Below are 16796 nucleotides of genomic sequence, written 5' to 3' on the forward strand. Positions count from 1 at the left end.
GGGATTTCCATGCGTGGTGCTTTTACTCGAAAATTTTTGAAAATTTTGGTACAATTTTTTCGTTTACATATAACTAACATGCTGTGATTTCTATAATTCTACAACTTTTCCTTCTTGCTGTTGTATACACTTAGAAAGTGTGAATGTATATATACACTGCTCAATAAAATAAAGGTAACACTAAAATACCACATCCTAGATATCACTGAATGAAATATTCCAGTTGCAAATTTTAATTCATTGCATAGTGGAATGTGTTCAGAACAACAAAACATAACATAACAATTATCAATGTAAATCAAAATGAATATCCCATGGAGGTCTGCATTTGGAATGATACTCAAAATCAAAGTGGAAAATCAAATTACAGGCAGATCCAACTTCAGTGGAAATGCCTCATGACAAGGAAAAGATGCTCAGTATTGTGAGTGGCCTCCACGTGCCTGTATGACCTCACTACTGTAAAATGTCTGGGCATGCTCCTGATGAGGCGGTGGACGGGCTCCTGAGGGATCTCCTCCCAGACCTGGACTAAAGCATCCGCCAACTCCAGGACAGTCTGTGGTGCAGTGTGACGTTAGTGGATGGAGCAAGACATGATGTACCAGATGTGCTCAATTGGATTCAGGTCTGGGGAATGGGCGGGCCAGTCTATAGCTTCAGTGCCTTCATCTTGCAGGAACTGCTGACACACTCCAGCCACATGAGGTCTGGCATTGTCCTGCATTAGGAGGAACCCAGGGTCAACCGCACCAGCATATGGGCTCACCGAAGTCTGAGGATCTCATATCGGTACCTAATGGCAGTCAGGCTACCTCTAGCGAGCACATGGAGGGCTGTGCGGCCCTCCAAAGAAATGCCACCCCACACCATTACTGACCCACTTCCAAACCGGTCATGCTGAAGGATGTTGCAGGCAGCAGATCGCTCTCCACTGCATCTCCACTCTGTGTCACATCTGTCATATGTGCTCAGTGTGAACCTGCTTTCATCTGTGAAGAGCACAGGGCGCCAGTGGTGAATTTGCCAATCCTCGTGTTCTGTGGCAAATGTCAAGTGTCCTGCACAGTGTTGGGCTGTGAGCACAACCACCATCTGTGGACGTCGGGCCCTCAGACCATCCTCATGGAGTTGATGTCTAACAGTTTGTGCAGACACATGCACATTTGTGGCCTGCTGGAGGTCATTTTGCAGGGCTCTGGCAGTGCTCCTCCTGTTCCTCCTTGCACAAAGGTGGAGGTAGCGGTCCTGATGTAGGGTTGTTGCCCTCCTATGGCCCCCTTCACATCTCCTGGTGTACTGCCCTGTCTCCTGGTAGCGCCTCCAGCCTCTGGATACTACGCTGACAGTCATAGCAAACCTTCTTGTCACAGCTTACATTGATGCGCCATCCTGGATGAGCTGCACTACCTGAGCCACTTGTGTGGGTTGTAGAGTCCGTCTCATGCTACCACAAGTGTGAAAGCACAACCAACATTCAAAAGTGACCAAAACATCAGCCAGAAAGCATTGGTACCGAGATGTGGTCTGTGGTCCCCACCTGCAGAACCACTCCTTTATTGAGGGGAGTCTTGATAATTGGCAACAATTTCCATCTGTTGTCTATTTCATTTGCACAACAACATGTGAAATTGATTGTCAATCAGTGCTGCTTCCTAAGTGGACAGTTTGATTTCACAGAAGTTTGATTTACTTGGGTTATATTCTGCTGTTTAATTGTTCTCTTTATTTTTTGGAGCAGTGTTTATACAGTGGGTATGGAAAGTATTCAGACCCCTGGATGCAACCAGCAGAATTATTGTATATACAGGGCGATCTCAATCCTATCCAAAGTTGCTCTAATTAAAGCTTTGACCCCATTTTCACATCCAAATTAGTTCTTGTAAGATGCACCAGAGAATTCAGTGTGTGAGGCTCAGCAGCCCCACAGTCTTGTAAACCTTTGAGCGTTTTTGAGTGGTGCTAAGCCTGGGGTCTAGGGCTAGAAGATGGCAGTTTTATGATATAAAGAAAAATTGTCACATATAAAATGTACCCAACTGCAGCAATTGTGTGATTTCTGTTTATTTTATATCACTATGATATGGAAACATTTACAGTAAATATGTCATATTAATGTATGAGTTTAGAAATACATTTCAAAATATCAAATAAATTAATCCAATAAAAAAACCAACGTAACGATGAAAAAAATTAAAAACATCAGAATTAATTTTTTTTGCCGTCCACAACATTGCAAAAAATGAAATTAAAGGTGATCAAAACATCATATCTACCCCAACATGGTATCAATAAAAACGTCAGATCAGGGCACACAAAATAAGCCATAACCCAGCCCCAGATCACCAAAAGTGAAGACGCTACGGGTCTTGGAAAATGACGACAAACTAAAAAGAAACTTTTTGTAACACAAATGTCGTAATTTTTTTACTCCACTTAAATAAAAAATAAACTATACACGCTTGGTATCTGTGAACGAAAAATTGCAAAATGGCCATGGCATGAAAGGGTTAAAGTACATATATAAACATATGCTTTTATTGCTGATAAATAATGATTTTATCAAAGCAACCCAGTAAATGACACTTTGATGGAATCCGGGACTCTGCCCCGACATCATTCCCTTTAAGTGGCTGAAAAACACATTATCGTGAGGATCTTGATGTGCTGTACAACATATTATCAATATTTTTTTTACCAAAAAATAAAAGTGAATATAGAGTATAAGGTGCAGATTTATTTTTATTACGTATGGAGTTGGAATTTTGATGTCAGGATGGAGTCAGCAATTATTGATTGCATTCACAGTAATATTTCTTACTTATTTTTGCCGGGCTCGCACAAGTAAATCTGCAAAAGGGAATAAGTGCAAAGTACACATGTGATTACGCTGCAGCGCAGATGTCACGGCCGGCACCTGCCTGCAGAAGTGGTTTATTAATTCAAGAAGTACAGATATTCATTATGTAAACTAGGGGGCAGGTCAGTGAGGGATTAGTGACCTATCAGCAGGCTGCATTATGAATATATAATCAGAGCACCACATACACCAACCCCACCTTAGGACTCGAGCATATCATTAACACAAAACTGAACATAAAGATTACACAACAACCACAAGACAGATTTCATCACCAGGTATCATTGTATTCAGTATAACGGCGCCAACCTGACACTGTCTGTAGGATACTGTGCACAGTCCTGCTGACAGGTTCCCTTTAACTCTCTTCATCAGGAAGTGCTTCTGCTTTTTGTTTGATATAACCCCAGTATGTGGGCTATTCCCAAACCATTTAACTGTTTCCTAACCCAGTATGTACTAACCATATCCTTTCAGCCTTCACTGGTTCTCCTATTGGACAGCCCTCCCCAATGCCGGGGGACGACCTTGGGGTAAAACCTCCAGGAAACTGAAGCACAGACTGACAATAAGGATAAAATGCACATTTATATATGAAACATGTAACCGTATAACACGTTTATAACTCTCACTTGCCACGACATCTTCTTAAGCACCGCTCATGCTCTTACACATCCCTAACTGCATTATCTAACAGATTTTCTCTTTTTTTTATTTCCTTTTTGATGATGCTTTGTTTGAAAATCCCAGTGCATGCTGGGATACTTACACAAAGCGTTATCAGGGCAGAGGCTGTGGTCACTGTCGCAGCTCCATGCTCACTCACTGAAACAAAACATTATCAGTGACACTTGATTCCGGAGCTGGGCTAGTCCCTGCGCCATGTGCCAGAATATCCAACGTGCAGAGACCAGCGTCGCCCCAACAAGTAACCTCAGCGGTCTCTACACGCTGGGTATTCTGACAGGAGCACAAGTAGCTTGTGATGCCATATCTAATATTATCCATCTACATTATGTTTTAAACCTATGTACACGTTTATATTGATTTTTTTATTTCGTTCATTTGGTTCTTAAATATAAATGTAAGTAACTTTCTATATAGTCTTCATTAAAAAAATTTCCTACCATTTTATTAATGCATAATGTCAATGTGTGTAAGTCCTTCACTTAGTTGCTCTTCAAATCCTGACACAAATCTATTAGAGCTATCAGCAGAGCTCTTTTGAAAATCTAATTCACTAGGTTTTATTAATTTTTCCCAAAATTGGAATAGCAGAGAATGGATTTGCTGAGAATTGCAATGCTCCAAAGTTTCCAATTGCCCCGAAAAGGCGTGTGTAACACTCTGAGGTCACTTAGGACTGTATTAAACCTCATTCAAGCTCTTTAACACAGCTTTAGTAATGCCAGACAGACCTCACCATAGAAACGGATGGTAATCCCATAGTATCCAACAGCCCATTTAATAATGACACATACATTTTTCATGTTTTTTTTTATTAAATCAGGTGACTGTTCTGCTCAAAACACTGACTCAATCTGATGACTGAGATAAATGATGTGCCATATATTTCATAATGACTTCCACTTCCTACACACTAATGCGCTTGCTGCAGGCCAATTTTGACCTGGGTTTCATTGTACCGTATATACTCGAGTATAAGCCGAGATTTTCAGCCCAAATTTTTGGGCTGAAAGTGCCCCTCTCGGCTTATATTCGAGTCACGGTCGGCGGCAGGGTCGGTGGGTGAGGGGGAGAGGGCGCTGAGGCATACTTACCTGCTTCCGGGGCTCCTGGCGCTCCCCCTGCCCGTCCCACGGTCTCCGGGTGCCGCAGCTCTTCCCCTGTTCAGCAGTCACGTGGGACCGCTCATTAGAGAAATTAATATGGACTCCACTCCCATAGGGGCGGAGCCACATATTCATTTCTCTAATCAGCAGTAACGGTGACCGCTGATAGAGGAAGAGGCTGCGGCACCGAAGACAGGCAGGGGGAAGGAGCTGGATGCCGGGAGCAGGTAAGTATTACATATTCACCTGTCCGCATTCCACATGCCGGGCGCCGCTCCATCTTCCCGGCGTCTCTCCGCACTGACTGTGCAGGTCAGAGGGCTCGATGATGCATATAGTGTGCGCGCCGCCCTCTGCCTGATCAGTCAGTGCAGAGAGACGCCGGGACGGGTCGCTGAGGAGCTGCAAGCAAGAGAGGTGAGTATGTCGGGGTTTTTTTATTGCAGCAGCAGCAATGGCACAGCTTTCTATGGCTCATCTATGGGGCAATAATGAACGGTGCAGAGCACTATATGGCACAGCTAAGGGGCAATAATGAACGGTGCAGAGCACTATATGGCACAGCTATGGGGCAATAATGAACGGTGCAGAGCACTATATGGTACAGCTATGGGGCAATAATGAACGGTGCAGAGCACTATATGGCACAGCTATGGGACAATAATGAACGGTGCAGAGCTCTATATGGTACAGCTATGGGGCAATAATGAACGGTGCAGAGCACTATATGGTACAGCTATGGGGCAATAATGAACGGTGCAGAGCACTATATGGCACAGCTATGGGGCAATAATGAACGGTGCAGAGCACTATATGGTACAGCTATGGGGCAATAATGAACGGTGCAGAGCACTGTATGGCACAGCTATGGGGCAATAATGAACGGTGCAGAGCACTATATGGCACAGCTATGGGGCAATAATGAACGGTGCAGAGCACTATATGGTACAGCTATGGGGCAATAATGAACGGTGCAGAGCACTATATGGCACAGCTATGGGGCAATAATGAACGGTGCAGAGCACTATATGGCACAGCTATGGGGCAATAATGAACGGTGCAGAGCACTATATGGCACAGCTATGGGGCCATAATGAACGGTATGGAGCATCTATTTTTATTTTTGAAATTCACCGGTAGCTGCTGCATTTTCCACCCTAGGCTTATACTCGAGTCAATAAGTTTTCCCAGTTTTTTGTGGCAAAATTAGGGGAGTCGGCTTATACTCGGGTCGGCTTATACTCGAGTATATACGGTACTATTGGCCAAACATCTGGTTTATAGTCAGTGGCGTAATTAGGGTATGATGGGCCCAGGGCCCCCATATCCTGAATATATATACAGTACAGAGCGAAAGTTTGGACACACCTTCTCATTTAAAGATTTTTTTGTATTTTCATGACAATGAAAATTGTACATTCACACAGAAGGCATCAAAACTATGAATTAACACATGTGGAATTATATACTTAATGAAAGAGTGTGAAACAACTGAAAATATGTCTTATATTCTAAGTTCTTCAAAGTAGCCACCTTTTGCTTTGATGACTGCTTTGCACACTCTTGGCATTCTCTTGATGAGGTTCAAGAGGTAGTCACCGGGAATGGTTTTCACTTCACAGGTGTGCCCTGTCAGGTTTAATAAGTGGGATTTCTTGCCTTATAAATGGAGTTGGGACAATCAGTTGTGTTGTGCAGAAGTCTGGTGGATACACAGCTGACAGTCCTACTCAATAGACTGTTAGAATTTGTGTTATGGCAAGAAAAAAACAGCTAAGTAAAGAAAAACGAGTGGCCATCATTACTTTAAGAAATGAAGATCAGTCAGTCCGAAAAATTGGAAAAACTTTGAAAGTGTTCCCAAGTGCAGTGACAAAAGCCATCAATCGCTACAAAGAAACTGGTCACATGGGGACCGCCCCAGGAAAGGAAGACCAAGAGTCACCTCTGCTTCTGAGGATAAGTTTATCCGAGTCACCAGCCTCAGAAACTGCAGGTTAACAGCAGCTCAGATTAGAGACCAGGTCAATGCCACACAGAGTTCTAGCAGCAGACACATCGCTACAACAACTGTTAAGTGGAGACTTTGTGCAGCAGGCCTTCATGGTAAAATAGCTGCTAGGAAACCACTGCTAAGGACAGGCAACAAGCAGAAGAGACTTGTTTGGGCTAAAGGACACAAGGAATGGACATTCTGTGCTTTTGTCTGATGAGTCCAAATTTGAGATCTTTGATTCCAACCACCTTGTCTTTGTGTGACACAGAAAAGGTGAAAGGATGGACTCTACATGCCTGATTCCCACCGTGAAGCATGGACGAGGAGGTGTGATGGTGTGGGGGTGCTATGCTGGTGACAGTGTTGGGGATTTATTCAACATTAAAGGCATACTGAACCAGCATGGCTACCACAGCAGGAGCTGGACCTCAGAGTGAAGACAAAAGGGCCAGCAAGTGCTAAGCATCTCTGGGAACTCCTTCAAGATTGTTGGAAGACCATTCCCAGTGACGTGACTACCTCTTGAAGCTCATCAGTGTGCAAAGCAGTCATCAAAGCAAAAGGTGGCTACTTTGAAGAACCTAGAATATAAGACATATTTTCAGTTGTTTCACACTTTTTCGTTAAGTATATAATTCCACATGTGTTAATTCAGTTTTGATGCCTTCAGTGTGAATGCACAATTTTCATTGTCATGAAAATACAGAAAAATCTTTAATTGAGAAGGTGTGTCCAAACTTTTGGTTTGTACTGTATATTGGAATCATAATGTCATATGGCACTGTTTACTTACAATTGGTCATTTTGCCTTTCTACCGGCTAATTCTTCACTTTTCCATTAAGTCTATGACATCACATGATCAAAACCTGACTAGCTGACTCCTTTTAAGATCTTGTAGAAACAGGAGGTCAATTTTCCATTGTTTCAGATGCTTTGGGGTCATCTGAAGGCAATTGTCTATGCTGGGAAGATAGAAGATGTGCAGCATTTGAAACAATGGATACTGGAAGCCTATGCTAGCATTTCTTCTGTGGTGTTGGCAGAGGTTCCGGCTGGCTCCCACCTTCGCCAGACTTCTAGAATCTTCCTTTCAGGCATCCGACTCCCATGAGGCCATGGAGATTTCTCGAGCGGGACCTAAGACCTGGGCCGCTCGAGTACCCGTGGTTTGTAATATTTGACAACAGTTAGGACATTATGCTAAAAAATGTCCACAGCGGTCGGGAAAACGATCGCGTCTAGTAACCATTGGTGGAGATTCACTAGACACAGCAGCATGTTATGACCTGGTGGTAACGGAGCAGCACTGATATGACCTGGTGGGTAAAATGAATCATGGACAAGCTCTGAGGAGGTGGTAGCTTTACTGACCGCAATCCCTAATCCTAACACAAAAACTAGAAATAGCCGTGGGACGTTCCTGTCACTCCCTAGACGCCTCGTCACAGCCTAAGAACTAACTACCCCTAAAGATGGAAATAGAAAACTATCTCGCCTCAGAGAAATTCCCAAAAGGAAAAATAGCCCCCCACAAATATTGACTGTGAGTGGAGAGGGAAAATGACACACACAGAGATGAAAACAGATTTTAGCAAAGGAGGCCAATTCTGACTAAATAGACAGAAATAGAAAAGCATACTGTGTGGTCAGTATTAAAAAACTAAAAATCCATGCAGAGTTTACAAAAAATAGCCTCCACACCGACTCACGGTGTGGAGTGGCAAATCTGCTTCCCCAGAGCTTCCAGCTAGCCTGAATATTTCATAATGACAAGCTGGACAAAAAGAGACATAACTTTAAACTGAACAGTAAGTACAAAAACTAGCAAGAACTTATCTTATGCTGACATGGACTGGCCATCAGAGAATTCCAAGGAGAGGACTGAGTCTAACCCATAAAACATTGACAGCTGGCATGAATTACAAACCAGAGCCCAGTTAAATAGCAAGGCCAAGGGAGCCGATTAGTGAAAGCAGCTGCCAGGCCAGACTCCAGGAGCAGCAGTTCCACTCGAAACCACCAGAGGGAGCCCAAGGGCAGAACCCCCAAAAGTACTATTCACAACCACAGGAGGGAGCCCAAGAACGGAACTCACAACAGTACCCCCCCTTGAGGAGGGGTCACCGAACCCTCACCAGAGCCCCCAGGCCGATCAGGACGAGCCAGATGAAAAGCAGAACCAAATCGGCAGCATGGACATCGGAGGCAAAAACCCAAGAATTATCCTCCTGGCCATAACCCTTCCACTTGACCAGATACTGAAGTTTCCGCCTTGAAAGACGAGAATCCAAAATCTTCTCCACCACATATTCCAACTCCCCGTCAACCAACACCGGAGCAGGAGGGTCAACGGAGGCGACCATGGGCACCACATATCTACGCAACAAAGATCTATGGAACACATTATGAATGGAAAAAGAAGCTGGAAGGGCCAAACAAAAAGACACCAGATTAATAATTTCAGAAATCTTATAAGGACCAATAAAGCGAGGCTTGAACTTAGGGGAAGAAACCTTCATAGGAACATGACGAGAAGACAACCAGACCAAATCCCCAACACGAAACCGGGGACCAATTCACCGACGGCGGTTAGCAAAACGTTGAGCCTTTTCCTGAGACAACGTTAAATTGTCCACCACTTGAGTCCAAATCCGCTGCAACCTGTCCACCACAGAATCTACACCAGGACAGTCCAAAGACTCAACCTGCCCCGAAGAAAAACGAGGATGAAAACCGAAGTTACAAAAAAAAGGCGAAACCAAGGTAGCCGAGCTGGCCCAATTATTAAGGGCAAACTCGGCCAACGGCAAGAAGGCCACCCAATCATCCTGATCAGCAGACACAAAGCATCTCAAATAGGTTTCCAAGGTCTGATTGGTTCGCTCCATTTGGCCATTTGTATGAGGATGAAATGCCGAAGAAAAAGACAAATCAATGCCCATTCTAGCACAAAAGGACCGCCAAAACCTATAAACAAACTGGGGACCTCTGTCAGACACAATATTCTCCAGAATGCCATGCAAACGAACCACATGCTGAAAAAATAATGGAACCAAATCAGAGGAGGAGGGCAACTTAGGCAAAGGTACCAAATGGACCATCTTAGAAAACCGGTCACAAACCACCCAGATGACAGACATCTTCTGAGATACAGGAAGATCAGAAATAAAATCCATGGAAATATGCGTCCAGGGCCTCCCAGGGACCGGCAAAGGCAAAAGCAACCCACTAGCACGGGAACAGCAGGGCTTGGCCCAGGCACAGGTCCCACAGGACTGCACAAAAGAGCACACATCCCGCGACAAGGAAGGCCACCAAAAGGACCTGGCAACCAAATCTCTGGTACCAAAAATCCCAGGATGACCAGCCAATACAGAACAATGAATCTCAGAAATTACCTTACTAGTCCATCTATCAGGAACAAACAGTTTCCCCACAGGACAGCGGTCAGGTCTATCAGCCTGAAACTCCTGAAGCACCCGCGGCAAATCAGGGGAGATGGCAGAAAGAATCACCCCCTCATTGAGAATACCAGCCGGTAGGGTTGAGCGACTTTCATTTTTTTAAGATCGAGTAGGGTTTTGGGAAACCCGATTTTGTCCAGAGTCGAGTCGAGTGCAGTCGGCCGATTATCGCTAAAAGTCGGGGATCGACCGAAACACGAAACCCAATGCAAGTCAATGGGGAAGCATAGTCGGCAGTGAGTGGAGGCCAGGAAAACACCTACAGTGCCCATTTTAATGCCAAAAACATCCATTCTTGTTTCTGAAGCTTGCCAATCTTAATTAACTGTATAATAATAGTTGGGCATAGGGAATTGGGGGAAAGTTGTGGGGGGAGTAGGGCTGGCTCAAGTTTTTCGTGGGCCCAGGAAATGCGGACTACGTCACGGCGGTGTTGCAGGGAAAGGTAAGTATTTAAAAGTTGCAAGTGCTGTGATCCTGAGCAAGCAGGGGGGGCCCACTCGTTCGCATTGCCACTGGCACAGGGCCCCTCAAAGTACGGCGGTGTGTTTGCATGGCGGGGGCGCCTCCCACCAGCAGCGACACTTTTGCGTACTCTGAGGGGCCCTGTGCCAGTGACGTCGCCAACGAGTATGCCCCCCCACCTGATGAAGGAACCTGCACTTTCATCTGCACCTTCCTCTTTGTCCCTGTGTAAGGTGGTATAACATGCGGGAAGGGGAACCTTACTTTCAGCAGGGACAGATTCTGGCTGTGTAGAGTACAAGGGGAATGTAGTGGTCTAGGTCAATGTACCAGCAGACTCATTTAGCAGTGGCTGGGCAATGGGCAGGATGAGGAGGAAACAGATATAGGGCCAAAGAATAAAGTAGGCTACATGCAGTTCAAAATTGGTAACAGGACTAAACAGGCGGCATTGCTTTGTTCAGTGGAGTAGCAAACCCAAGAGCAGCAGACACTGTTTCAAGGGCCTAACCACACTAGTAGGCCAAATGCAGTTTAATATCTGATAGTATAGGGCGAAAGCCAGAATGTGGAAGCTCAGCTTTGTTCAGTTGAGGACAACACCAGGGAGGGGCAGACACCTTTAGTAGGCCGGAAAAGCCTATTGCATTTTTTAAAATGGTAATTTGGAGCAGAAGGTTGAAGCTCAGCTTTATTTAGTTGAGGGCAACACCAGGGAGGGGCAGAAGCCGTTAGTAGGCCCTAACCACCATTTTTTTTTTTTTTAAAACCACTTAATGAGAGCCGGAAGGTTGAAGCTCAGCTTTATTTAGTTGAGGACAACACCAGGGAGGGGCAGAAGCCGTTAGTAGGCCCTAACCACCATTTTTTTTTTAAAACCACATAATGAGAGCCGGAAGGTTGAAGCTCAGCTTTATTTAGTTGAGGACAACACCAGGGAGGGGCAGAAGCCGTTAGTAGGCCCTAACCACCATTTTTTTTTTAAAACCACTTAATGAGAGCCGGAAGGTTGAAGCTCAGCTTTATTTAGTTGAGGACAACACCAGGGAGGGGCAGAAGCCGTTAGTAGGCCCTAACCACCAATTTTTTTTTTTTTAAAACCACTTAATGAGAGCCGGAAGGTTGAAGCTCAGCTTTATTTAGTTGAGGACAACACCAGGGAGGGGCAGAAGCCGTTAGTAGGCCCTAACCACCATTTTTTTTTAAAAACCACTTAATGAGAGCCGGAAGGTTGAAGCTCAGCTTTATTTAGTTGAGGACAACACCAGGGAGGGGCAGAAGCCGTTAGTAGGCCCTAACCACCAATTTTTTTTTTTTTAAAACCACTTAATGAGAGCCGGAAGGTTGAAGCTCAGCTTTATTTAGTTGAGGACAACACCAGGGAGGGGCAGAAGCCGTTAGTAGGCCCTAACCACCATTTTTTTTTAAAAACCACTTAATGAGAGCCGGAAGGTTGAAGCTCAGCTTTATTTAGTTGAGGACAACACCAGGGAGGGGCAGAAGCCGTTAGTAGGCCCTAACCACCATTTTTTTTTTTAAAACCACATAATGAGAGCCGGAAGGTTGAAGCTCAGCTTTATTTAGTTGAGGACAACACCAGGGAGGGGCAGAAGCCGTTAGTAGGCCCTAACCACCATTTTTTTTTTTTTTAAAACCACTTAATGAGAGCCGGAAGGTTGAAGCTCAGCTTTATTTAGTTGAGGACAACACCAGGGAGGGGCAGAAGCCGTTAGTAGGCCCTAACCACCATTTTTTTTTTTTTTAAAACCACTTAATGAGAGCCGGAAGGTTGAAGCTCAGCTTTATTTAGTTGAGGACAACACCAGGGAGGGGCAGAAGCCGTTAGTAGGCCCTAACCACCATTTTTTTTTTAAAACCACTTAATGAGAGCCGGAAGGTTGAAGCTCAGCTTTATTTAGTTGAGGACAACACCAGGGAGGGGCAGAAGCCGTTAGTAGGCCCTAACCACCATTTTTTTTTTTTAAACCACATAATGAGAGCCGGAAGGTTGAAGCTCAGCTTTATTTAGTTGAGGACAACACCAGGGAGGGGCAGAAGCCGTTAGTAGGCCCTAACCACCAATTTTTTTTTTTTTAAAACCACTTAATGAGAGCCGGAAGGTTGAAGCTCAGCTTTATTTAGTTGAGGACAACACCAGGGAGGGGCAGAAGCCGTTAGTAGGCCCTAACCACCATTTTTTTTTAAAAACCACTTAATGAGAGCCGGAAGGTTGAAGCTCAGCTTTATTTAGTTGAGGACAACACCAGGGAGGGGCAGAAGCCGTTAGTAGGCCCTAACCACCATTTTTTTTTTTAAAACCACATAATGAGAGCCGGAAGGTTGAAGCTCAGCTTTATTTAGTTGAGGACAACACCAGGGAGGGGCAGAAGCCGTTAGTAGGCCCTAACCACCATTTTTTTTTTTTTTAAAACCACTTAATGAGAGCCGGAAGGTTGAAGCTCAGCTTTATTTAGTTGAGGACAACACCAGGGAGGGGCAGAAGCCGTTAGTAGGCCCTAACCACCATTTTTTTTTTTTAAACCACATAATGAGAGCCGGAAGGTTGAAGCTCAGCTTTATTTAGTTGAGGACAACACCAGGGAGGGGCAGAAGCCGTTAGTAGGCCCTAACCACCATTTTTTTTTTTAAAACCACATAATGAGAGCCGGAAGGTTGAAGCTCAGCTTTATTTAGTTGAGGGCAACACCAGGGAGGGGCAGAAGCCGTTAGTAGGCCCTAACCAAAGTTGAAGGCCAAATGCAGTTTAATTTCTGATACTATAGGCCGAAAGCCAGAAGGTGGAAGTTCCGATTTAGACAGTGGAGGACAATTTGAATTAGGGACTGCAGACAGACTTAGTAGGCTGTCCCCTGTGGACCATGCATCCACCACATTAACCCATTGCGCCGTAATGGACACGTAATCTTCCGTGGCCATGCCTACAGGTCCATGCGTCTGTTGTCAGGTGCACCTTTGTACTCACAGATTGCCAGAGTGCATGGACAATGCGGTCTTCTACATGCTGGTGGAGGGTTGGGATGGCTTTTCTCGCAAAAGAAGTGTCGACTGGTTAGCTTGTAGCGTGGTACAGCGTAGTCCATCATGGCCTTATTAATAGTAAATAAAATATATAACTAGGCTCTATGAACTTTTAAATAGGTTCCAGGGGTACACGGGCAGCATTGGTGTGGTCAGTGGAGGAGTATTGCAAGTAGGGGCTGCAGACAGGCTATCAAAGGCCTAAAATAACAAACAGTAGGCAGTCATGGCAGTTTTACATCGGTTACATGGATACACAGGCAGGCACTCCAGGCAGCATTGTGCTCAGTGGAGGAGTATTGCAAGTAGGGGCCGCAGACAGGCTATCAAAGGCCTAAAATAACAAACAGTAGGCAGTCATGGCAGTTTTACATCGGTTACATGGATACACAGGCAGGCACTCCAGGCAGCATTGTGGTCAGTGGAGGAGTATTGCAAGTAGGGGCCGCAGACAGGCTATCAAAGGCCTAAAATAACAAACAGTAGGCAGTCATGGCAGTTTTACATCGGTTACATGGATACACAGGCAGCTAGGTGGTGAGTGGAGGAGTATTTAAAGTAAGGACCGCAGACAGGCTATCAAAGGCCTAACATAACAAACAATAGGCTCATGGCAGTTTTACAGCGGTTACATGGATACACGGGCAGGCAGCTTGGTGGTGAGTGGAGGAGTATTTAAAGTATGGACCGCAGACAGGCTTCGAAGGCCTAACACAATAAAATGGGCTGGCTGTAGGCACTTTAAAATTGGTTCCAGGGGTACACGGGCAGCAGTGGTCTGGTCAGTGGAGGCCTAGTGGAAGTATGGACCGCAGACAGGCTTCGAAGGCCTAACACAATAAAATGGGCTGGCTGTAGGCACTTTAAAATTGGTTCCAGGGGTACACGGGCAGCAGTGGTCTGGTCAGTGGAGGCCTAGTGGAAGGAGGGACCGCAGACAGGCTTCGAAGGCCTAACACAATAAAATGGGCTGGCTGTAGGCACTTTAAAATTGGTTCCAGGGGTACACGGGCAGCAGTGGTCTGGTCAGTGGAGGACTAGTGGAAGTATGGACCGCAGACAGGCTTCGAAGGCCTAACACAATAAAATGGGCTGGCTGTAGGCACTTTAAAATTGGTTCCAGGGGTACACGGGCAGCAGTGGTCTGGTCAGTGGAGGCCTAGTGGAAGTATGGACCGCAGACAGGCTTCGAAGGCCTAACACAATAAAATGGGCTGACTGTAGGCACTTTAAAATTGGTTCCAGGGGTACACGGGCAGCAGTGGTCTGGTCAGTGGAGGACTAGTGGAAGTATGGACCGCAGACAGGCTTCGAAGGCCTAACACAATAAAATGGGCTGGCTGTAGGCACTTTAAAATTGGTTCCAGGGGTACACGGGCAGCAGTGGTCTGGTCAGTGGAGGACTAGTGGAAGGAGGGAGCGCAGAAAGGCTTCAAAGGCCTAAAATAACAAACAATAGGCTCATGGCAGTTTTACAGCGGTTACATGGATACACGGGCAGGCAGCTTGGTGGTCAGTGGAGGAGTAGGGACCGCAGACAGGCTATCAAAGGCCTAAAATAACAAACAATAGGCTCATGGCAGTTTTACAGCGGTTACATGGATACACGGGCAGGCAGCTTGGTGCTGAGTGGAGGAGTATTTAAAGTATGGACCGCAGACAGGCTTCGAAGGCCTAACACAATAAAATGGGCTGGCTGTAGGCACTTTAAAATTGGTTCCAGGGGTACACGGGCAGCAGTGGTCTGGTCAGTGGAGGCCTAGTGGAAGGAGGGACCGCAGACAGGCTTCGAAGGCCTAACACAATAAAATGGGCTGGCTGTAGGCACTTTAAAATTGGTTCCAGGGGTACACGGGCAGCAGTGGTCTGGTCAGTGGAGGCCTAGTGGAAGTATGGACCGCAGACAGGCTTCGAAGGCCTAACACAATAAAATGGGCTGGCTGTAGGCACTTTAAAATTGGTTCCAGGGGTACACGGGCAGCAGTGGTCTGGTCAGTGGAGGACTAGTGGAAGTATGGACCGCAGACAGGCTTCGAAGGCCTAACACAATAAAATGGGCTGGCTGTAGGCACTTTAAAATTGGTTCCAGGGGTACACGGGCAGCAGTGGTCTGGTCAGTGGAGGCCTAGTGGAAGGAGGGACCGCAGACAGGCTTCGAAGGCCTAACACAATAAAATGGGCTGGCTGTAGGCACTTTAAAATTGGTTCCAGGGGTACACGGGCAGCAGTGGTCTGGTCAGTGGAGGCCTAGTGGAAGTATGGACCGCAGACAGGCTTCGAAGGCCTAACACAATAAAATGGGCTGGCTGTAGGCACTTTAAAATTGGTTCCAGGGGTACACGGGCAGCAGTGGTCTGGTCAGTGGAGGACTAGTGGAAGTATGGACCGCAGACAGGCTTCGAAGGCCTAACACAATAAAATGGGCTGGCTGTAGGCACTTTAAAATTGGTTCCAGGGGTACACGGGCAGCAGTGGTCTGGTCAGTGGAGGACTAGTGGAAGTATGGACCGCAGACAGGCTTCGAAGGCCTAACACAATAAAATGGGCTGGCTGTAGGCACTTTAAAATTGGTTCCAGGGGTACACGGGCAGCAGTGGTCTGGTCAGTGGAGGCCTAGTGGAAGTATGGACCGCAGACAGGCTTCGAAGGCCTAACACAATAAAATGGGCTGGCTGTAGGCACTTTAAAATTGGTTCCAGGGGTACACGGGCAGCAGTGGTCTGGTCAGTGGAGGACTAGTGGAAGTATGGACCGCAGACAGGCTTCGAAGGCCTAACACAATAAAATGGGCTGGCTGTAGGCACTTTAAAATTGGTTCCAGGGGTACACGGGCAGCAGTGGTCTGGTCAGTGGAGGCCTAGTGGAAGGAGGGACCGCAGACAGGCTTCGAAGGCCTAACACAATAAAATGGGCTGGCTGTAGGCACTTTAAAATTGGTTCCAGGGGTACACGGGCAGCAGTGGTCTGGTCAGTGGAGGCCTAGTGGAAGTATGGACCGCAGACAGGCTTCGAAGGCCTAACACAATAAAATGGGCTGGCTGTAGGCACTTTAAAATTGGTTCCAGGGGTACACGGGCAGCAGTGGTCTGGTCAGTGGAGGACTAGTGGAAGTATGGACCGCAGACAGGCTTCGAAGGCCTAACACAATAAAATGGGCTGGCTGTAGGCACTTTAAAAT

Source organism: Ranitomeya variabilis, chromosome 7, assembly GCF_051348905.1.
Source record: "Ranitomeya variabilis isolate aRanVar5 chromosome 7, aRanVar5.hap1, whole genome shotgun sequence".
NCBI classification, from domain to species: domain Eukaryota; kingdom Metazoa; phylum Chordata; class Amphibia; order Anura; family Dendrobatidae; genus Ranitomeya; species Ranitomeya variabilis.